Source organism: Sparus aurata, chromosome 18, assembly GCF_900880675.1.
Source record: "Sparus aurata chromosome 18, fSpaAur1.1, whole genome shotgun sequence".
NCBI lineage: Eukaryota > Metazoa > Chordata > Actinopteri > Spariformes > Sparidae > Sparus > Sparus aurata.
Window position 1 is genome coordinate 35,809,308 of NC_044204.1, and position 25,229 is coordinate 35,834,536.

At 40.6% G+C, this 25,229-nt stretch overlaps 1 long non-coding RNA gene across 1 annotated transcript in view; it reads left to right on the top strand.

Moving 5' to 3' along the window:
• Positions 1–25,229, top strand: part of LOC115568933 (uncharacterized) — a 121,494-nt gene that overhangs the window by 85,640 nt on the left and 10,625 nt on the right. The gene's annotated exons all lie outside the window — the stretch shown is intronic.

A 25,229-nucleotide genomic window follows, 5' to 3' on the forward strand; every position in this document is an offset into this window, starting at 1 on the left:
TTCTCCCTCGTGGATGTTGATCCGTGTAGGATGGTGCCGCTGTGTGCACAACTCTCAACTCTAGCACAACATACGACATGAACATCGCGCCACCTACGGAGCTGATTGGCCTTCCTGTGGAATCGCAACATGCTGATAAACCAACCAGACTGGCAAAACCAGAAACTTACCCAATCTTATTCTGTCGATCTAAAAGGCTCTTCGAAGGTAACGAAAAAACACAACAAATGTTCATTTCAGGTGATTATACACTAATGATAACACAATTATGATTATACTATACAATTTTCTCCAAAAAAGACCCAGAAATTCTTCATACTGGGCTTTTAACTATCTTAGAAAGTTTTTCTAAAGAGACAAAAAGTGAAAATACTGTAAGACGTCAAAAAGTTGGCAAACATGGCCACCATGAAACTGATGTTTCAGTATTTCAGTTTTACAGCATCGTCAGCATGTTTTACAAGTAATTTGCATAAAAACGTCCGAAGAAAAAATTGTGGACAGTAGATTTGAGTTATCCATCACACTTTTAGGTTATTAGATCCAAAAGTTAATATCCCAACCTTATTAGAATACCCATCATGAGAGGAACACTGAACCCTTCTGTGGAGCATATGCCTATCAGCAGTGACATAATGACATCCTCAGCAAAACCCTTTTAAAAGAAACCCAGACTCTCTGACTGACTGTGCACGTCTGGAACAGAAGCTTACAGAACATCACCGAACATGGTGACAAACATAAGACAACGGAGAAACATTTGTAAGGAATTATTCATTCACACGTGGGGAAAGATCCCGAGACAGTTGCTATTTATAAAAGACGAGGTCGCAGACACTGATGTTTCATGAATATCACAGTATCATTACACATTAATGTAAAGTCCCTCCGACAAATGAATTTTTTAATTGAATATGCTTGCAGAATAGATGGACTCGGCGGAGGTTTATCAGTCACAGTCTCCTCCACCCTGTGTAATGAGTTTCAGTGATGGAGTAGATTCCAGATCGGCCAGTTGAAAACAGATGTGCAGCCATCAGAGCTTCTCTCTTCCTCTTCCCCATCTGGCCCGAAAAGGTGATCAGCCGTCCAACGTGCATGAAATGTAACTTTAAGAACACCGAGCCACCGAACGCACGACTCAGGAGACGTTATCATTAGCTGCAGACACAAAAAAACTTAGTGGAACTCAAAGTGTCTCGAGAGAAAGAAAATGAAGTTCACTTTGTGTCTGATTGTTTTGTTTTATGATGAGTTATGTTCTTCACAGAGAAATTACTTCCATTTCTGTAGATTTATTTTGGTTGGATGATTATGAGAACACAAAGACACCACCTATCCTCCAGAGTTACTTCAATGAAGTGTCCCCGTTGTTGCTGAATTTCCACAGATTTAACTGAAATATAATGTATGCTGGGAAATATGTAAATCAGATTTGTTACAGCTCATTTATGTTTGCCACACACCATCATTAAATGCATTCTTTAGGGCTTACGATAGTCAATATGGGCTTTCGATGATAATGACAGAGGAAAAGCTATCATTTAGGGAAAAGTTTGATTTCCATGCAGCGTTGGCAAAACGGCGATGTACTTTTCTATCACAACAAACCTCAGCGAGGGAAAAGGTGGTGTGCAAATTATAATAAGTCGCATTTTGTACTCAGGCAACATGATGCTGAAAATCAGTCATATGGTTTTTGAGCTCCTACATTTAAAGAGAAACGACAAGGGAAACTTATGACAACTCATTTCAAGTTCAAACTGTATTTTTTTCAACAAATAAGTTTTAAGGACCCAAATGTTTCGTCTGTGTCTGAGTGACGGTCGATTAGGACTATGAACAGTGTTAGCAATTACACCTTGACAGCGCAGACTGAACATACACTGACAGCAATTTGTTTTATCTGAAGACTCAACAAGGCTGTGATGAAATGAAACTTTACTGATTTGACATGAAAGTCTTTTTACGATGAAGATTAATGATATCAGTAGCGTTTACAGCTGGCTCACGAAACACCTTTTATATTTAATTACCCGATCTCTCTGGACAAACATTCCACTCCTGTGTGTCAACAACAGTTTGTGGTGTTGATCGTTGCCAAATTCAGACTAATGTGGAGTTATTTTCCCGCCTCACAAAACTGCACCTAATCCCGTGAGCTGAAGAGGTTCAGTTGGAAAACATCCAGAGAGATTCAGCTGGACCCAGCAACCAGCAGCACCGACTCATTTACAACAGGTTGTTTTTCAGTTTCTGTTTAGAGAGTAACTGAAGTTGTTTTTGGATCTTCCGCACCTGTGGTTAAAGGTGAGGTGAGCGATTCTGGAGGAAGGTGTTTGAGTGTTGTGTCTCATTCTCAGGTCTTCAAAAAGCAACACTTTGGGTTGGTGTTTGTTCTCGTGTAGAGCTGAAACAATGAGTCAGTTAAAAGGTAGTGAAGACTCTTCTAGAGAAAAGAAGTTGATCTTTGAGACTCGCTCCCCGGTCGTCACATACAATCAGTTTGGGTCAGTATTCTACCCAAAATCTGAACCCAAAGCAACCGTCTTTCTCCAGAATCACCTTCCTTACCTTTTTAATTGATTAGCTATTCTAAAGAAGATGAACATCAACTATTTTGACAATCGATTCATCATTTAAGTAATGTTCAAAGACAAAGGTTCAAACATTTGGTGGTACCAGCTTCTCTTTCTTCTCGAGTGACCTTCATGAGGTGCTTCATCTATATTTTCACCAAGTCCGTCTCGTCGTACTTTGTGTCCATCAATTCTCAAACTTTTCCACCTTCATTTTGTTTTCTATATTTCCACATTTTATGTAGTTTTTCAGGGTTTCCTCTCAGGTTATTCCACTGAGCAAGTGGACGAACACACATTTAACGTCACTTTACCAGCGATGCTATTTTGAGAGGACACTAATTACTGTGACTGCAAGACATAAAAAAAAGTGTGAACAAAATGACTAATGCTGACACTTTCTCTGTTGAAGCCGTCTCCAATTATCAGCTAGAGTTACTCACAAACTCCTTTTCAGTTTTCTACTGTGCGCATATAAAATAAAGCAGCATGAGTCTGAAATTACACAGCCTATTTCTTGCCTCATTTAGGAGACTTTTTAACAGTCTCCAGGACAGTCAGGGATGCTTTCCAGTAAAATAAAATTGGATACAAAGACCAGTGACAGGAAGTACATTAATCCAGTCAGGTGTAGGAGGGACTCACGTCGATGTCTCCCTGGAAAAAGCACCAAGCTTAAACCTACCGAGCCTGACGGACCCACATTGAGGCAGTGAGGCTTGTTCTATTCACCAGAATGACGAGAAGCTGATGTCTTATTAATCAACACCAACTCTCTCTGTTTACATCCTATATGCTGCATTTTTTGAAGGGTTTGCAGGATTTGCATACAGTCTAGTGTATCATCTTGTGTTAGTCTGATTATGTGCAGTTTCCTGCTAATGAATGAATGTCTGCCATCCTCTTCTGTCGTTTGGCTTCCTCTCCGCTCCATTTTATCTGCAGTCAGATCCAGTTGCACTAATGCACAGAGACATGATCAGGCGCCGCTCGCAGAAATTAGTTAAAGTAAAAAGAAAGAAAAAAAAAGAAAAGAAAATGGATTTTACGCCTGAGTTGTCAAGTGAATCAAGGATTATAATTTACATGGCTCCTCTTTAATTCATAAACCTCAAATTCAATTAATTGAGCAAATACCATTCAGTAAGTGGAATGTAATATTCTCCCAAACTCATTAATACGGCTGCAACTGTTCTTGTGAGCATACAGAGTGCACTTTTTTTTTTGTTTGGTGATTCATGCATGATTACCGATCCTCCCTTGTTCCTTGACAGAATACTTAAAAAAAAAAATAAGAAAAAAGTCCCAGAAGCCGGAGGCCCGCAGATCTGTCACAGCTCTTTGTAACTCATTTTGTATTCTTAAGTTGTGCATAGTTCTTCTTTGCCATATTCATCTCTCTGGCGTTGCTACTAGCCAATCTCACATATGAATAGGTACTGTATGAAGTACAGCTATTAATGTCCCACTGAGTAAAGGATTCACTTTTCTCTTTCCCTTTTAGCCGAGCCAAGTGAGTGGAGGAGGATGTGATACAAAATCATTGTAACTGATGACAGAATAATTTCAGGTGTTTTCAAAGACTAAACACAAAGGGGAATAATACCTGAGGTTTGTTGGTGTTATTTATCTTTCTCCAGAATGTTTTTAAGGGAAGAACAAATGGAGTGTCTGAAAGAATGAGCGCTGACCTTCTTGTTTTATGTTCCCGTGTTAATTCTTCACAGTCTGAAAATGTCCCTCGAAGAATAAAAACAACATTTTTGTATTTACTATGCATGAGTAATGAGGCATTGTGGAGACAGCGCAGTGTGACTCAGCATCACTCTGTATGGCTGGCACATCTCACGAAACAACACAAGAACAAAGAGGATAACCACAAAGTCTTTTTGTGCTTTAGAATAAAACGATGTGTCATTTTTCAACACACCCTCATCTGTTGTCTGAAATAACACACATACACTCATTTATTTTCTTTGTAAAAACAACATTTTAATTTATATGTTAATGTTTTTACTTTCTACTGCAAGAGTGAAAATGTTTGTAATTTCCACAGACGCTGAAATATGAAATTATGTCATTTGTCACTGTCTTAAACTACAGTAACACTGGGGAAGATGAGATTAATTATATTATGGCATTTAAGTTCCAAAATACAAACAAGTAAGTGAAGCAAACAAAAACGGTTTTCCAGAGAAAAATAACACCCTGACCAAAAATGTTTTCACATCGGCACACACAGGGCAACATGCCAACACCGAAATATCTGTGATAGGTCAATATCGGCTAACATAGACCTAATCTTTAGATCTGTATTCAGCCATCAGGTACATATTGAAGACCTCTTTTACAAGATTCTTATTTATAATTGCACTTGAAATGTGAATAAGTTAGCCAGATGATTGTGTTTTCAACCAGCTCCCGGAGCTAATGTTAGCCTGATAGGCCAGTGAGCTGCAGCTGATAAAATCTGCCGGGGACATTTTTCAGAAGGCAGAAATCGTCAGTCGACAGGTCCTGTAGAAACAAAAAGCCTGCTTTTGTCTTCCTCAGTCTGAAGTCAAGGACCACGGAAACATTTCAAGTGCTATTTCTGCCACAGTTATAATTGCAAGCTGAATACGCTCTGCAAGAGAAGAAGGCTTGATATGCATAGCAACAGTTACTAAGGGGGGACGGGACATTTTTCATCACGCTTCTGAAAGCTGAAAGTTTGGTATTAACATTTTTCCCATTCCTCTCTCATTTTCTGCTGCTTGATCAGAGCAGAGGTTTAAGTCTCAGACGACCGTGGTCATACAATGTATGTCTGTTATACTATGGGGGTATTATAGATATGAATTATTTGCATGCAAATTCCCCGACACAGTGAATGAAATTGGCTGAGGAAATAGAAAGAGCCAACGTAGCAGCAGGATCTCACGCCTCAGTACACTGTAAGGTGTCGGGGGAGCAGGTTGGCAAAGCCCTGCTTTACATTCAAGGCTGAGTGGGGCCATTTCAACCAAAGGTTATACACTTCATATTAGTTCAATGAAGTGAACACGTCTAGATAAATGCCAAAAAAAGAGAAAACTGCCAAGTTGTTTAAAGGAGTTTTGCACTCTGGCAGTGATTGAACCGGTCGCTTCACCTTCTGTAATGGAGGGATGCAACAACCTCACAACACTCAGATTATCAGAATGATTATGATGGATTATCAATGCTATACTCTTCATCAGGAATGTGTGGCCTTCATACCAATGTGGTGAAAGGAAACAAAATCACACTTATTTTTTTCCATCCACAACATCTCCTGACTGAAAGCTGGTGTACAACTTTCACAACTGGACGATAATGTTGTTCTCAGAATGATTAAGCACTTCTTTTATGCTCGAGAGAAAAACACACATTTAATCCCACCTCTAACCTCACAACTAAACAGTTCAGACTGGTATGAAAGTGTCATCCACAGTGATTGACAGCGTCTTCTCGCTGTAGTTGTAGTCAAGCATTTTCTCTTTTTAAGACTCTGTGAGAAGAATCATTTCAATTTGTGGACTTTTTGACAGGAGAAGTGATCCCTGTGTGCATGTATGCAGACAGGTGCCAGGTTGAATGAGTGGTGAGTCCGAACACATTGTCAGAATGTGGTGGTAAATTACGTTTTGGTCAATTTCTTCTGTCGAGCCTTTTTATAATAATAGCTGACAAAAAGCCAACATACACTGCACATACATAACTCAGACAATACGAACAATCATCGGTAGCATGGAAGCAGTCATCCACAAATAACAACACCTCAGCAGAAACCTTAAATTGCACAAAAATATAAGCACAACATTTTTTTTCACCAGCTGCGAACTCGGTGAAAGACACCTGTGGCACTGTGTTGTGTGATCCGACTGCAGATTTTAGAGTGGCCTTTGATTGTGACCAGCAGGAAGCACACCAGTAATGGTTCTGTTATCTTGATGTGCCACACCTGACAGGTGGACAGATTATTTTGGCATAGGAGAAGTGCTCACTCAGAGGGATTCTAACAAAACTGTATGCAGAATTTTAGACAACCAAGCCGTTGTGCTGTGTGTGCACACAATAAGTCAAAGTGATATACTTTTGTTGAGTTTATTTGTAAGACCATGTGGTGAATGCAACAACAGTAATAATAACAGGCTAAAAACAATGCACCTGTAATAAACTAAATGTCATACAGAACCCAATCTGCAGAAGAGGAAGGGAACAATAACCTGTAGAAAACAATGGAACTGTGATAAACTAAACAGTGTTAACAAAGTCCTGTCTGCAGACTTGATAATAGACATACAAGAACATCAGAGTACATATAAATAAAACAACATGTTCTTTAAAAATGTACAAAGCAGAGTAATGTCCGGGGAAACGCACAACATCCACTGTATAAACAACATCTAGTCTAAAACTCACAATCCAGCAAATCATAACAAATAGCAAATGTAGAAATCCTAAATGTTGTAATACAAAAAGGAAACCTCTCTCCAAAGTAAAACATAATGAATAGAACAATTGTAAATCAGTAAACTCATGCAGAAGGCTACTTCAGTGCTGGACTGGACTTGAAGTCAGCTTTCAGAAGTGGAAATTGCAAAACATTTCTTTTTTTTATCCCTTTTCATATTCTTGTAACTTGCTCTCAGTTGATCTTTGAGCATAATAAATTGAAATTTCTTTTCATTCTTGCTGTCGAACACTAATAACTGTTTACAGCTCTGAAGAAACTAAAAAGGGTGACTGCAAAGAGTAGCGGAAGTGTAATCACAGAACGATGCAGCCGCTGTTGAGTCAAACATTTCATTACGTATTTGCTTCATTTTGTCTTCACTGTCAGTTTGTGTTGTCTGCTGTAATGAGTTTGATAGTTTGGTGTTACGGTGTTGTTAACCACCATAAGTGCTGTTAATGATGCAGGACAGATGCTTGAAAAAGGTTATTACAGTAAACACCTAATTTTCTGTATCTTGGATGAGGAAGCGATGAGAAGATGAAATGTTTATGCCGTCAGTGATGCTGTCATGTTGTAGGTGTTTATTACATTTCTCAGAAACCCACACAGCATAAAGCCGAACAATTTGTGTCGACTTACAGACTGCTGTCACGGATAGTTGAACATTGTGCAAACGTCTTTTGTGGAATGATAGCCGGAGCTGTAGATGTACCTCCAGGATGTTTCTAATGTTTCTAACTTCTTCAAGCAAGTTGTTTCAAGGGAAGGAGCTTGAATTACAATTTTAATTGTGACAGGTCTCTTTATATGTTCTCGTTATTCCACGTCTCTGCATTACAGTGACCAATTAAGACTTCTAGTGCTGAAGTAAAGACAGTTTTTATCTCTCTTTTAGAAGAACATATGGGTGCAGTGTGAGATTTGCTTTTCTTGTAGTGTTTGACTGTGTAACGAGGAGTTTTGCTTGCTTTTGGTCTCTTTCATTATCGCTGTAAATGGGCTCTCTATGTGATAATTAAATGCAGCTCTGCAGCGGAAAAATGCAAATGAGCAGGACAAACAGAGCAACAAGTCCCGGTGGTTCCCTGCGGACGTGCCAAGCCAAGAAGTGATTCAGAGGCAACAAAGGAAACAACTCCCGAGTGCATTTAATTCTTTCTGACTGCTCTGTCGTTGCAGAACATAATGAACTACTTCACTTTGTTTTGTACAGCGCGGGCCTTCGTCATCCCTGCACTTGTTAAGAACACAGTTAAGCAATGTTGGTCTACTGTTACAATAAAAACGTTTGATTTTTAAGAATGTTGTACTTTTTACTCAGTGTCTTTGATAATCACAAATAATATTACTCAGGTAAAAGCTTTAATCCGACTCATTTCATGCAAACGTCTACAGCTTCATCAGTTTGGCCGATCGGACGTCATACAAACTGTCTTTGTGAGCAGAACTTGGCTCAGATAGTAGCATTAGCCTAGCCTTGGCTGTAAACTTGATTGTTAATGAATTAAAATAACTTACAGGCCGTGTGTAAGCTTCAACTGGGATACTCGGTCCATTTACTTGGATCGGCCAATTATCTGCTTTTTTCTGCTCCAAACTGTCGCGTTTCTATCAGCCGTAAAAAATCCAGCCGACCTCCAATTTCCAATAAACTACTTCGCTCACTGGGCGCAGTAATGTAGGGAAGTACTGCACCAAATTATTTTTTTATATTTCCATAATAATCAAGGTCAAAGTCATAAACTTAAAATATGTACCACACAATGTGCATACAAATGATGGCAACCCATCACTGTAAATGCCTCCTGCCCTAACCGGGCCCCTGGGGGTCGTACAGGCAGCATTCATTCAGACGGCGCAGCATGTGAAGTTTAAAGTGGACACATTTTGACAGATGATGCTCAACAGGCAAACACGTCAGTACAAATCACAGCACACACAATGACGAGGCTCCGTTTGCTCTCTGGTTGACTGTCTGTGGTTTTTGTTGAAATACTTGTGGATGTTAGAAAGATTTGATTTAATCACGGGAGAGAAACTCACTTAAAGGATAAAGGAAGCTTGTTATTCCTTGTTATTTTTGACAGATTAGTTTGATAATCAGTTAATTCAAACAGATTTAGTTTTCTTTGCTTCCAATATTTTTTTTCAGGCAGCTCTGTATCACTAATTTATTGATACAACATGTATCTGATCAATCATGTTGTCTGCACACAGAGCCACCCACTCTTTTCTGACAAAAGCTAAGTGGTGAAAAACAACATGTCATCTGCTGGATGTTCGGCCCGTTGTATCGTCTAGAGACTGTTGATCCATATTTTGCATACATGCATCCACAGACACAAAGTGTGTAGTCGGATGCTGAACAAATATGAACCACAATCCTGTTTGTTGTATAATTATTAAGATGTTGTCAGAAATATATTTTAGTGTTCTGTTTAGCTGACATACGTCTTTTTTATTACAAGATGGCTGCCATACTGTCAGAACAGACTCTGAACCAAAACCAAGCACCACCCACACCACCCACCAGCAGGAGGGTTTATTAGTACAGTGTGGCGCAGTGCATTGTGGTCCTTGTAGGTCTTTTTGACCCATGAATGGATGCTGATTGTATCTGATTGTTTCCACTAAAGACTAAATCCATGTTTTAGTGGTTGTTCGTGGGTTTCTTTGTCGATTGTGAAAGAGGTTTTAGTTGTGTTATTTTGTTGTTTTTCTGTCAGAGTACTCCTGCTCACATATTCCAGGATGTGATGTTTATGTATGCAGCACATAACTAGTTCAGTATGTAAAGATTCTTGGAGAATATATAAAAACAAGTTCACAACAAGACATAGACACAGAAACACAAATGAATACAGAACCAGGCTATTTCTATTCCATGCATGAGCGCCCACAGACACACAGTAAAAACAAACATGCACCCAATTCTGTTACCCACACCACATCTTTCTTTATGTTTGATCGTTTTCATTGCATCACACCTCGGCATTCCTATAAAGCTGTTTAAGATTGCTACGACCTTTAGAACTGGCCACCAGATAATTTTCTCAAGTCCGTTGCGGGCTGAACTGAAGGACTTTGAAATAATAAATGATGACCGTGGAGCCTTCTCAGAGGTACCTCTGTGTTCAATATATTCCCAAGAAAAACTTTGAAATCCCAGGTGAGGGGAGTGTGGTGGGTCGCAGGCAGGCAGGCGGGCTGTTGAAAGAATGCTGTGAGTATTGGCTGGCTCTATATTATTTTGGGAAAAATAAGCTTGCTTGCTCCATTGCATTTGAATTGCCTCCAACTCACCTGCGCACAGCGTTCTCCTGGAGGGTAGAACAGTTTATATTTGTGCCATATGTGCTGTTTTTTCTTGCCTTGCCATAACAAAAACAAATTCATGTTGAGCGCCATGGAAAGTAGGCCTATTCTCTTTCCAGTGTAAGAGCTATTATTTTGATGTGGGGACGTGTGAGACAGAAGATTAAAACCTTGTTACAGTGTCAGACATCAGGGAAACGTCTGACAGCTTTGTGGCTCAAAATGTAAATCAAACATCCCCGTAGATTTGAATGCCAAACAGTCAGTTTCACATTTTTATTGGACAAAAGGTTGTGGCTTTGTTCCCGCTGCCGGTGCCAACGCAAGCACTTCACCTCCGGAGAGTGAAAAGAAGGTGTCATGTCACCTTGAGCAGAAAATCAAACACAGTCACCTGAAGCTAGCAATGCTTGTGTGAGAGGATGGGAGAGGAAACTCCTGACAAAAGACATACTGTTCATGTCTGTTCAAATGTAGAATGTACGTAAACTAAGATTGGCTAGCAAAAAGCTAAATGATGCTAACGTTACCAGTGTCAGAGGCAGAGATCATCTGAGTGATAATAAAAATCTCTGCACCTGTCAGATTTCATAACCTTGCTGGGAAGCACGAACATGACGAGACCCATGCTGAGCATGACTTCTGCCTGACAACAAGCCATTTTCACCTGAAGTGAACGTCTGCAGCCATGAATGATAACTGTAAAAAATAAAAGCCCAGCTGATCAGTCAGGATCTGAGGAGGCCGTCTAACTCTGAGAGAGGTGTGTGCAGCAGAGTCAATACTTGTCTCATCTGAAAGCTGCCATGTGAAAACAGTGTTATTGTAGATAACATCAAACGTGTTAGGCACGTGTTAGGATAAAGGTTTGGTTTTTGTAATGTTTATGTATTAAAAAAGACGCAGCTTTTATTTTTTAGACTGCTGTAGCCTGATTATTGGAAGAACTCTTTGAATAAAAAGAATAAATATATAGATAACTATTGAGAGTGCCACACACTGAGATGCATCGAGAATAGTTTTGCATTTGAATCGTTTACAGCTGAATCGTAATAGAATAGTGAGTCCAGTGAAGATTCACACCTCTAATAAAGGTCATAAAGAAGCTGGTCTGCTGTGTGTGATGTGACATGACCTCTGACCCCTCCAGTCTGTGGTCCAGGATCAATACTCTACAGTAGCCCAGTCTAACAGTCGTACCATTGGATATCTGAAGGTGTTAAATGGGCTTTAGTTAATACGATTTTTATCTACTGTTTGGATCTGCTGTCCACTGTCACCGATCAATGGCTGCTGTTAGCATAACATTACAAACAAGTGCTTGGAGGACTAACAAGGGAAAGATTCCTTTAGAATAGACAGATAATGAATTGAAGACGTGCTATGGAGAGTGGGTGTTTTTGAAAAGTTCAGATACTCATTATTTTTGAATTGCCGGCACACAAAGATGAGGCTGTCCACTGCCGTCAGCTCAACAAGCTCCTACAGGCTGAACAAACCACTGAAACGCCTCTCAGTGGTTTATTCAGCTTGTAGATTGCTTGTTCAGTGTCCAGTCATGTACTTTATGTCATAATACAGATTTCTAAGGAGTTACATCCATATAATAAACTGTAATGTGGTCCCTTTCCTCAGGCAGTTACTAGTAATGTCACACTTCAGGGAAGGATATTACTAATGTTTGTTTGTTTTTTCTTGATATCTGTAAAACTGAGCTGGCACAGAAATCAAACTCATCATAAGGTCTTTTTAGTGGCCGTTCTGGAGCCACTGATCATCATGTTTAGTTCTTTATGTAGAAAATTGCTGTTGAACTGGTCAGAAATTAACTTTGACCCTCAGCTTTTAAGCCCACCAATTCTGCAAAAAAAAAACACACCTTCTAATAAAAAGTGTTACGACTAATATGTTGCGAGCGATGTATTTCTAATATCAGGCACACGAAAATAAAATAAAAAGAATGAAGGTGATGGAGATGAGAGAGGAAGAGCTGGTGCTGTCCACCGTGCTCTGGAGAGGATTAGATTTGTTGTTTCCTCAGGGAAATATAAGCTGCTTGATAGTGGAACATATGGGCGTAACAACAAAGTAGAAATGTATTGTTATATAACAGACATTTTGCTTATGTTTATGTACAGTTTCAGACACTTTTCTAGAATTAAAATGCAAAATGACTCAAAACAAACAAAGAAGTTGCACATAAATTCACTGAATTATATTTAAGGAGTCACAAAAACAGCTGTCACATATGTTAAAGGTCAGTGTGTGTGTGTGTGTGTGTGTGTGTGTGTGTGTGTGTGTGTGTGTGTGTGTGTGTGTGTATGTGTGTGTGTGTGTGTGTGTGTGTGAATTTCTGTAGCAAACAGCATCACATGCAGCTGTAGGCAGATTCCCGGAGGGCAGACAGAGGCGAGCTTTGTTAAGTACAAACTAGTGACACAAAATTATGACATTTTGTTCTTGCTGCAGCCAAGATGAAGTGTCAGGCTAGCATTTTCTTATTTTTTTTAAATATTGCTGTGACACCTGTGCTGGATGTTATTTCATCAGCTGTCACTGGCAGCTCGACTGGGAATAACACCTTCCAGGAGAGGAATATTTGCCACCGGGGCTGCAGGTTAGATCTCAGAATAACTCTTAAGGTTGTGACTGTAATGTTTTATTCAGTTTTTCAAAGTTACTACATATTCTGCTCATAGCATGTATGAGGTATGATGACTGTGGATTGTCTGGGGGTGCAGTGTGTGCCTTGAACCTGGTAGGTGTGATTTACATTAGAGAGCAGATCTCCACAGGAGGGATTTGTTGTTATCAGACTATAAAGACAGGAGTTCTTATCCTTCCCTCTGGATGTCATTCACATGTCCTGAGGACTGTTTATCCAACATAAGCTTCATGATGGAACCTGAAGAACTGTGCAACATCCCTGTTGTTTGCAGGAATGGACAGTGAATACATTTGTTCTGGTGATTGGGTTCCTGATAAAGGCTCAAGATTAAAGGTGTTGTCACCAAGTACCAAAGGCTTCGTCCCCTGGATGAATATATCTTGTGTACGGTGGCCTTTTGAGACATTACATTTACATGTAAGGCATTTAGCAGATGCTTGTCCAAAGCGTCTTACAGTAAGTACATTTGTCACAAAATAGAAACCACAACATCACCGTCAATAGAGTAAAAAGAAATCTTCTCTCACACATTTTATCAGACTACAGCTGCATCTACACTCATACGTTCATTTCAAAATGTGTAACTTTTGCTCTGTTTACGTCTGGCGTCTGCAACAGTCTGGTGTTTCAGGATTCCCTGAAACTGAGACATTTGGAAGTGATGATAAAGAAATCCAACTGTTGTCTGAATGTTACCGCAACAGTTTTTTTACATCTCAACAAACAGTCTTTGGGAAATGAATGCTACAATACTGTTGGCACAGTTCTTCCATTTCACTTCAAAATGTGTAAATGTAAAAAAAAAAAAAGCAACATGATTAGAAGTGCTATTAATTAACAGTAGCGCTCAATATTGATTGATAACTGTCTGTGGCTGTTAATTAAATGGATAAATCTGAATAAATTCATGACTGCAAACATTTCCAAACTGCTGTCTAAATGCTTCGTGGTGTGAAGACGACAGACAGTAAGAACGTCATTAACATCGGATGTGTTGAAGGTTATATGAAGATGTTAAGAAGTACTCTTGTTCTGAACTCTGTTTAGAATTTAAAAATATCTTATTAGGATACAAGAGAAGTATTAATCTTTAAGATTTTTATGTAAATAAAAGTCTGTTCAGTCACTATATATGAGGGAACACTAGGCAGGTGGAGACAGAGAAGGTGGTTTGCATCATAATGAACGGATTAAGTTGGCCTAATGTTAGACACTGAGTAAATGTGTAAATAACGTTTTATCGCAAATATTTTTAAATCAGTAAATAGTACGTACCTTCTCAGAAGACATCGTTCCCATTTCGCTTCCTGTGGTGTTGTCATGGACGCGTGGCGAAGCTGCCAACTGACTAACGTCACACAGGCGACACGGATCTCTGAGAAGCAGTGAGGTCCAAAAATATACTCGCAAATTGCAGCTTCTGGAAATCTTCAAGATTGCCACTTTAATCATGCCAAGAAGCAAATAAATACCGTCGGCCGTACAGACTTTACGATCACACGCCTGATCACTTCGTCACATCTCTGTAGCTTCATTCACTCAACAGGAACATAAAGAAGAATCTCTGACAAATGTCCAAGTGATTTAAACTTTGCTGTGCAGACTGAGGCACAGATCCAGCAGACACAACAAGGGTATTTTCCACTGAATATCCCCGTTCAGTTCTGCAGTCTCACTTCACTCGAGAGCTTTGCATATTGGAGGAGTCCCTCTCGGCCTAAAAACCACAGGACTTCTTCTTCTCCGTGCACTCAGACTTCCTCTCTTAACAGCTGGCTCTTTGGCTAAGAGCCGTCAAGCTGGAGAGAGCTGTGCGATGTTTCCTCCCGGCAGTGATAGAGCTACTCTCTAGAATGGTTTCCCTTGGTGCAGGATACGTCTCGCTGTGTTTGGCAACCCAGGAGACGGGCATCACATCTGGTCCTCAGCTCTGCAGCGGCAGGCAGTGAGAAGTAAATTCTCCTAATGACGACCGGCTGGCCAGAGGCCCGATCTGCCCCGGCCTGGGTGTAAAGCTCCCCTCCTGCTCCGGTGGAGAGAGAAATCTAAAGACGGGACCTTTCAATGATTTGTGAGACAGTTAACATGTTTTGGGGTTTTACTCAGTGCCCGAGTGAAAATGAGAGAGGCTTGAAACTGAACATGTTGCTGTGTTTCGCTGCACTGTCGTGACATTTTGCCCTGTGACCTTGAAGAAAAACAACAACCAGCAGTGTGATGTATTAGCTGTTGTGTCCAGATGGACAGTCGGCTTGATAGATGATAGACGCTAAACGTCCTCCGTGGACTCTGTTAATTATTCATACATGAAAAAAGGCTATAACCTACCGTTCTGTACGTCCTCATTGTTTGTTGTCTTTTTCACTTCATGACTTCACTTCATGACTTCTTTTATAAAGCTTTCTGCTATAATTCTGCCCCTTACTGTGTATTGATGTTCTCCATCGGCCGCGACGCTCTGCTCTGATTGATGTCTCCTCTGTAGCTTAATTGGTGCAATATCTGTGTGAGCATACCCTGAAAATAGTTTGAGACATCTTTTTAATTCATGTGCACTGTTGTCAACTTGGAGACTTTCTCACTCTCTCTGGTGACTTTTAAGACACCTTTAGCCACAACTTTGTGTAGATGTTCACTCGTCTCCCTCTCTGGACTGACAGGAAGTGCGTATATCTAATCAACAGCTACTTATTCCAAGAGTTATATTTTTGTCAAAATACACAGATTGAACAGATTCTATTCCATTGATTGATACTGTCTGTTCACTTTAGTTTCACAGTCCAGATAGCACTACAGTCTAAAAACAAATTGAGATGCATATTGATGAGGTGAATATTATAATAGCTAATCAACAATAATTGATAATGACTTCTGAACTCATGAAAGAGAGACCGCTAACACTAGCTACACGGCCATCTTTCTATTTTGCAATACAAAGTGACGGAGCTGCTAGTGATTAGTTGTAATGTTAGCAATTTATGCTAACTTGTTTCTCATTCTAAATGGAGGCTAGTTATCTTAGCTTACTAGATTTGGTCTTTCAAGTCAAACAAACACCTCAATTGACAAGTAGAAACAGACTATTGATCTGGAGCTGAACCTGTAAACCTGTAATCTTTCTAATGGCCTGCAGGGGGCGACTCCACTGGTTACACAAGGAAGTCAGATTGTTTGTAAGCTTATGAGAAAATGACAGTTCTTCTTACTTGATGTATTACCTCAGTAAGCAGTTTCCCTATGAGTTTATGGTCTTCAGTACAGCGTGATGTTCATTTTGAGTATTATGTTCCCGCTGAGAGTGAAATAGATGATAAGCAGCGTCTGCCTCAGGGGGAGGCGACACTGAGAAACCATGTCCTCGTGTTCTCAGTCGGATCATATCAGGATGTCATCTCTCGCTCCACCATCTCGTCCAAATAAGTTCACTCTGGCTCCCCCCAAAAAACAAGATGGCAACAGTGGTAATGCTAAATGGTAGTCCAACAATGAGTTGGTGACATGGTGAGACGGTTTTAATTGTCAGCAATACAACCAAAGCTGTGTGTGCTTGTTGAGATAAAACAAAATAATGTCTTGTATGAACAGTGATAGATTATACAGCGCTACGAAGTGCTCCAGGCAGCGGCGCACCACGGAAATTAACAGCTCATCTTCCAGCAAAGGCGGCTGTAAAGTATCAGTCAACACCCACCCAGAGGCCTGGAGCTGAACGCTGCTGCCACAATCACGACGTCTAAAAACAGTTCTCTTCTCTATTAAAAAAAGAAAAGACGTGGACAATAGCTGCTGTGTCATTATCGCTCATGTGTTCTCACACAGAACATGAGGAGAATTCAAAATTCAGTTCATCGTCACAACTTGTCAATGAATATTTATTATTTTGGTACCTGTTGGAACAAAGCATGCAGGTTGTTTTCCTGCAGCAGAAACATCATCTTGTTTGTCAAATGAAGATTAAAGAGTTTGATGATGAGCATGAGAAATGTTATCCTCCATGTCTGACGAGACAAAGAGTTCCTCTTCCTCAAAAGAACATCTGACATCAAAGATGTTGCCTCAGAACATCCACGGAAGCAAACCAACAAATCCTTCGCAGCGTGTGAACATATAGACGGCGAACATACATCAGCCCCACAAACGCCGCAGCAGGAAATCACTGACAGCGCTGTACAGCACTGCTGCTGCAGCCACGAGATACACAAGCTCATTGCAGTCTTTTAAATCTATCTTGCGGTGAGAAATGCAGCAGTCATTTCATGCCTCTCTCAGGCTCAGGAACCACACCCCTGTTTCACTTTTAGTGGTTTGAGGGAAGTTGAAATGGAGCTGCAGGGCCGACTTTCTGTGTTTAACAGGCGGTTCAAAGGATTCTCGAGAGATGTAAGGCAAAACAAGAATGATGGATTTAATTTGATGTTGTGGAAAGTTTAATGTCTGTGTTGTGCCTCTGGTAAACCAGGAAGATGAACTGAAGACATTGTTAGTATGGTTAGACGGATTATTGGCTCGGGCTGATTATCAGGGTCGATATTCTGGCAGACTGCTGATGAAATTAAGGAATTTAAAAATGTGCTACTTTGGCTCTGATGCAGCATCCTCTCACAGAAGGTCCTGTAGACACAATCTGATGGGTAACACGTCACATTTAATAGCATATAAACACGGAATTAACTAGTAACTCTATTTAAGTAGAAAAAAAAGAAAATAGTCAAGTAAAGTACCTGAACTTAACAACAGACCTTCAGTAAACTGTACTCAGGTTTATTTCATCACTGGTTTTGACACCAAGATTGAAGATTGTAGAAGATTTGGGACTACGATCGGGTTTAAAACTCCCCCAGTTTCACACATTAAAGTCTGAGAATAGAATGAAGACATTTTTCCGTACTATTTTTTTGGTATTAAAACTTTTTTTGGCCCCTCGAGGAATGTGAATGTTTTTCCTCATAAATCCCAATGACAGTTTGATAGTTAGTGACACTGAAACAGACACATTGCAGATGGATATCAAGCCCTTTAGCAGAATATGTCTAGAAGAATGTGTGCATGAAGACTGACAAGACTTCATAAAATCCAACTGTCTAAAACCAAAAGACGTGTGAGGTTTGAGAAGCTGTGACTGATGGAATTTTGACTAAAAGTTGCTAAATCAAGTATTTGATTGTAAAATTGTTCCATGATAATCTGTTCAGAAGACGTGAAGTGACTGAATCTGTCGTCGTCTCCTCAGAGACAAAACATGAAGTTAGATTGGATTTATTTTTACCTTCTGGTCCTTGAAAGAGGAAGCAGACAGACAGGACGAGTCAGATGTGATTGGAGGAAGCTAATCCCGCAGGGCTCAGGTTGGATTATATGTCTGAGAATCAAAACACAGCCGACTACTATCCCTAATGTGCTGGAACCACTATAGCATGACACAAGTGAACACAGTTCCGTGTTTTTCTGAATTTTGGGTCTGACAGCACCGGTGTAAAGTCAAAATGTGTGTTCACAGAGACCCCTTGTTGATAACTTTTCTCGTCGTTTCTCGGGTCGACCTTGAGGAGCCGTCCCTCTGCTGCCTTTTCTCAGCACACTGAACAGAGAAAGGACAGACAAGGCGCATGCTAAGTGGAGGTGGTGGCTCCTGTCATGGTCGACCTGGGCGCTATCAGGAGGGAATCGGTCGGCTGTGTCTGGATGACAGGACTCTGCCCGTGTCTCCTTCACTGCTGAGTGTCCACAGGCGTCCTCTCGGCCTCCGTGTCACGGCAGCCAGCTCAGCATGACAATAGGACGACTAAAGGAGAAGAGGCGTCTGCTGTCAGCATCCTTAACCACATCCTGGGCGGCTGCCATCACCATATGCCCATGACTTTGCAAAAACTGACCCCAGATTTGACTCAAACATATTAAAAAACATAATCGTATGAGTTTTCTGCACCAGTGACTTAAAATGTGAGGCAACGATTCACCAAATGACCTTTAAAAAGTTCTGCTATTTGCGTTGACGGGCGTCGACATCACCGATCTGCCTGAAGGTCTCCTCAACACTCGCTTAATGAGCAAAAGCATTAAAACTCCAATCTGTTGAGATGAACTGAGCCGAGGTGTGGACAGTGACATTTACATTACTGCTGAAGCCAGTTTATACCAGAACATGTCGATTCTCCGTTCAAAATACAGGAAGAGTGGTCGGATGAGCCGGACTATGTTAGTTGCGTTGGATTGTTGTGTGTCCGTCTCTCTGCCTGACTCTTGCAGCCTGTTTTGGTTTTCCACCTTGTTGGATGGTTTTAGTGAGCTTGTAATTTTTGTTTTTCTGTTTAGTTTGAATGAATTGGAGGAGAAAATTACTGTTTCTGCAAATTGAGTCTGGTGGCTTTGGCTGGAGCGTTCAGTGGCTGTTTCTGGATAAACAAAAAGGATTTTACTTGGGATGTGCAATACATCTCGTCACTGGTGTGGACGTGTTTGTTCCAGCTGTGGAATATCAAGTAAAGCACCTTTGCTCAATGCATTATAGCTTTCTTCCACCCAGGTGTGCATAAAAATGTTGGTTTCTATGATCAGGGATTTTATTGATATCAGCCTTGAGAGTCAGGTATTTATCGATTAACAGTGGAAAGTAATCCACATTGTGAATCCCCAGATTTGACTCTTTAACATCAGGAATCCTTTCTTAATGTCGTCAGACACTTACAGAGACAGTATGAGCCTGTCAGTGAAGACGTTACATCACAGCCCATTGTTGTGGCTGCTGGCTGCAGCGGTCCATACAGGACCAATTTAAAAAATGTCATGGTTTTGGGTTTCAGTTTAGTCAATTCCTGTTTTATTTTGTAGGTTTCCTCCTTGTGTGTCATCTTTTTCCTTACTCTGTCTTTCCCCCCTGTTTTCTATTTTCACTGCCTTGGAATTAAATTTCCCGGCGCTGCCGCCCCCATGTTTGTCCAACCCAGGGATGAAGTACGTGGTAGCCGGAGGTTGCAGCGTCGCGTTGCCTCGTGCTAAATGACTCTTATATAAAACAGCATTCCTTGTGTTTCTTCTGTGTTTGCAATCTTTGTTGCTGTGTTTTCCACTCATGTCTCAGCGTTCCTGCTTTGTGTCTGTCTGAATTGTTCTCAGTAGATCTTTTTTGATATTTGCCCCATCGCCTGCCAGTTTTGTTGTCTGGACTTAAGTTTTACCTTATTCAACCTTGGTGACTTGCATTTGGGTCCTTTTGTTCGCCAGTCGTAACAATATTGTCATCTCTATTAGGTGGAAAAGTTGGCCTTTAAGATGGTGAAACATTGATAAACATTTCCTGCTTCACATCAAGGAACCTGAAAAAGAAGGAAGGGTCATTATGTCACTGAATCTTACTCTGGGTCAGACTGTAGTGACCGCTGTACTGAAGTCAGTGGGAGAAACACACTAAAACCCAACACACACTTCAGAGAGTGGCTTAACCACTGAGTTTCTTTATCTACACGTTGTTTGTTCCTTGTCTTTGTGGAGAGAAGGCTCCTGGTCTCAGTGTAATTGCAGTGATAACAGTAGAAATCAGTCGGACCTGCCCCGTTTCATCACAACATTATCACACCTGTCAACTGACTGTGAATCAGTTGTCAACCTGCTCTCTGAAATGTGTTATTTAATTTTGCATTTTTTCCTCAGAAGTCATTTGATGTGGATGTGTTTGGTCTTGGTGTGTTTCTGTCACCACAGTCTGGCCCCAGAGGGAGATTCAGTGATGTGATGACTCCTCCCTCTTTGTGTTAGCATTGTTACTGTGAGCACGGTGATGTTAACCTTTAGTAACAAGACGAATCAATAATCACCCCTCAAAAGAAAATAATTTGGACATTCTGCAAGTGTGTGATTTATTTTCCCCCCATGTAATTAAACCCTTTCTATATTTACATTGTGCTTATTGCACCACAGCCAATCGTCCATTTTTCCATGTAGGGACACTTCTGTCCCTGAGAGAAAATCCATTTTCTAACTGCTGCCGTCCTCCGCTCAGAAGCACACTGATTATTCTGCAGGCACAGAGAGGGGGAGCAGGCGGGAGAATGCAGGATGAGGACCTACAACCAGCACAAGGTGCAGCTCCACCAGTGGCCTCAATCAGTCATCAGGCTCCTCCGTACAGATGGAGCAGAGAGGTGGTGCTGTTGGCAGGCCCGGCAACATGATTAAGGACCCGGCGGCATGATTACGCTGCTCGTCTTGTGAATGGAATAATAGAGAGAGGCCAAGTCTGGTGCTAAATTCTCCTGATGGAGGCGAGACAAGAGTGTGTGGTGGGGAGGAGACCGAGGCCCTCCCATGTGACCGGGAGAAGATAAAGGATCCATGATAGATAATTAAGGAAGTGCCAGGACCTCTTTTCTCTTCACATGGCTGTTTTATTAAAGGGGATTCTGTACGGAAGAATATTAATATAAACTACCAGCCTGTGTGACTCGGTGATGAATATAAATTGGGAGCGGTGGGGGGAGGAATGCATTAGAGGGCGTTTATCCGGAGCGCTGTGGGAAGCGTGATCATGAGAATGGCGGCACCGAAGCTTTCGGCTCTGTTGATCTCTGCAGAGGAACCGAACGATGTCATCAGCATCAGAAGACTTCCACATACATTCAAACTGCCGTCTGTGTCAGGCTTCTTTTCCCCTTCACTCCCTGACATGTTGGAAGGAAAAGAGATCTCCTCACTTCCTTTACTTTTCTGCCAGCTGCAGTCACTTTGCAGATTAAAGATTACGGATATCGATCCATCATTTAGAGATTAAAGGTGCACTTTGTAGTTTTGGGGGAAGAAATGTTAATGAGAAGAGAAAATCTTCACTGGCAGATATTTCATGTCTAAATAAACTAACTCTCTTCGTTCCCATGATTAAACAAACTGACTTTACAGGACAAGATTATTTATACTGTTTTACTTTGTTTATATGTGGCGGACCCTGCCACCTTTCTGGCTTCAAACAGTGATCTGGGACCTTATTTTCCTTTGAGAACAGCTTGTTTGTACACTGATGGAATGTAAACATTTCTGCATCATTACCTCATTAATATTGTAAATATGAAAGTTCTGAATTTGAGTCCAAAATTACATAGTGCTCCTTTATTGTTGTTAAAGGCAACATAGTGTCTTAAACTTGAACAGCTGCGTTCACCCTCAGAAGCTTGAAACAAAGTTAGCCGGCTAGCTATACTGAGGAGGCTAAGCTAAGCTACGCTAATGTAAACGGTTGAGAGAAATAAAGATGCCAGCAGTGTAAGAGCGTCTTTAGTTTGCCTAAGATTGATTAAAACCAGGACTTCCAGACAGCAGCAATGAATTTCTTTTCATTTCCTCTCCCACATGTTGCGAATGCCAACAGCTGCCGGCCTCAGAACTAACGTGCAGCGCCGTTTCTCTCCGTACAGAAGCGCTTCATCAGAGTGCTTCTGAGGGCTCTGCCAGCGTTCCTGCTAAACTATGTTTTTGTGCTGTCTGGTGCAGAGCGATGTTACGATGATCAGGGCTCAGAAGTTGATGTCTGTCAGCCGTCGACGACGGACTGCAAACCCTGATACATGCTGTTTTTACATGCATACGTTTTTTATATGTACATATATGTTTTGTCACTCGTGCATTTGGAGACTGATGACTGCAACCGCTGCAGCCTGTCATATATTGTATATCATGTCATATAACTATATCATGTATATTCTAATACTTTTGGCATAAAAACTATGAGCACAGACCATGAAAGACACTCAATATGTGAATTTATTATACACAATTAATAAAAGCATCAAGTAATAGATCAATAATTGTGTCTATTAAATGACAGAAGTGGTAAAAAATGACAACTGTGCAAACAAACAAGTTGACAATTAATCTGAAAAATAGTTGTTGATGACAACAATCATGTGTGCAGACTGATCCACATTCATCAGTGATCATAATTAAAGTTATCTGTTGTAATTTCTCTTTAGATGTAGTGAATTGATAATAATTAATAATAACAGCAAACAGTTTAGCGGCCTGGATGATACATTTCATCTATTTTCCACTCATATCTGCTTTTTAATTAAAATGAGGATTTCCTATTTTGTCTCCTTTTGATGAAACTGAAAATTGAAACTATTCACTGTAATTGAGATTAAACGAGTGAATTTCCCTGATGTGGGATGAATAAAAGTCTAAAGTCAAAGAGGAGGCGGTCGTTTGGCTCTTGGCCGACTGTGAAGAACACTTCAACGTTCAAATTAATCAGAAACTATTCAGATGGATTAGAGTCAGAGTCAGCAACAGGTCTACACACTCCTGTACCATAAAAGTACCATATAATAAATACAGAACAGAAGCAGAACCGCGCTCTTCTGTCTAACATATGGCTGAAAGTTGTGCAGCAGGCTCATCAGATGTAGAGGTTCTTCAGATGTAATTAGCTCTTCACGTGGATTTCAAAGATAAGTGTACAGCTTCATGCAATTTGGAGGATACTTTCACCCAGAACACGTCCCAGAACCTGCAGCCGGGTCCACTTTAGATATGAACGAGCCCAGAGGGAGAAAACCACCCTGAGTGTGAGCTGAGCTAAAATACTAACAGGTAGAATATAGTTCAGAGAAATCTTGTCTGATCATCGAGATTTGGATTTCCTTAATGATCCATTCAGTATGTTTGTAATCAAGGAAACTAGTTTGATAAAATTCAGTGAATGTGACTTTAAAGAGAAGAAATTGTCTCATATTGAATGTAATAATATTCTTGTAGCAAACCTCCAAATTTTATCTCTAATTGCTGTTTTCAGTGTGCAGGTTTCATTGGATCAGGAAACTCATTTTTCACTGACGCAGATTCTGGACCGTTCACGCTGGGCGACCTTTTGCTCGTCTGTAATGTGAATGTGTTGTCCAACAGAACCAGCAGTCAGTGGGTTGACTAACTGTTGCTGCTCATAATGCAGCCGGTAACGCTCTGACAAACATCATTCATGACTCCACTGTTTTGCTCGGTGAGGTTTTGAAACTAGCCAGTGTCGCATTTTTTGTCCCATTTTGCACATTTTAGACAAAATCAAACCAAAGCAATTGTGGGACGCCTACAACAAATCGTTAGTGTCCGTGATAACACAGTGCTGACTTCAGAGCTGTTATTTTCATGTTTGATTAATCTACCAAATGTTTTCTTGATTGTTTGGTAAAACCTTCCCAGAGCCTGAAGGGGTGTTTTCAGATGTCTTGTTTTGTCTGAACAACAGAACCAGTAAATTCAGTGTACCATCACAGAACACTGAACATTAATCACAGCACACAAACAGGAACCAGTAAACTTAGCAGCAACAATAATGCTGATGACAGAAGTGTCGTTGACCCACAGTGTCACTGTTAGAACGAGCTCTGCACTTTGGTACCATTGTTAAGGTTCTTCACTTGACCGTTTCTGTTTAATGCTTCCAACACTTCCACTGCATTACATTACAAAATGATTAATTGCTATGAATTCAACTATGTATCAGAATATAAAGCAGTTTAAATGAGCCACCACTGTCTCGAATACTTGCACTTAATCCCTTGTTCGCATCGTGATGCGTCCTGTTTTTTTGCCGTTGCTTTGTCAACCCAGTGGGCAGAATAAATGTGAGCCCGGTATGTTTTCTGTTTCTCTCTTGTCCAACACTGTGATTATGCTGTGTTTCAGTTTAAACACAAACAACTTGGGTTTGGAAGACATCATGATTTGGCTTAAAGCCTCCCTGCAGTCTATTTGGATATTTCTCTGGACTGTTTCCAGACAATGTTGATGAGCAACACTGTTCGCCAAATGTTTTTTGACATATAACTTAACTTTGTGCTCGAAGTCACTAAATTTAATCTGCTGCTTATAGCAGAATCTGGGAGTCAAGTTGTCTATGAATAAACTCTGCTGGGCTTTAAAATACCTGTTTGGGTACGACGATCACTGAGGGAGTTGGTCTGAACTTCCTGTGAGAAATGGCTGGTTTTGGTCGCCACAAACAGCTGGTCCATAAAAATATCCAGTGGTGCGACTTGACTGTTATAAGGTCACCACCCTCGCCTCCACCTCGTGATGTGTGTCATCTGTGCTTTAATATTTCAAAGCTCAACTTTAAGTGAGGAAGTAACAGAGTATGATAATTCTATAAGGAAGTGCATCTTTAATAGTGGTGGATAAACTTCATTCAGCCCTCAGGCAGCGCATGTCACTCACACATTTT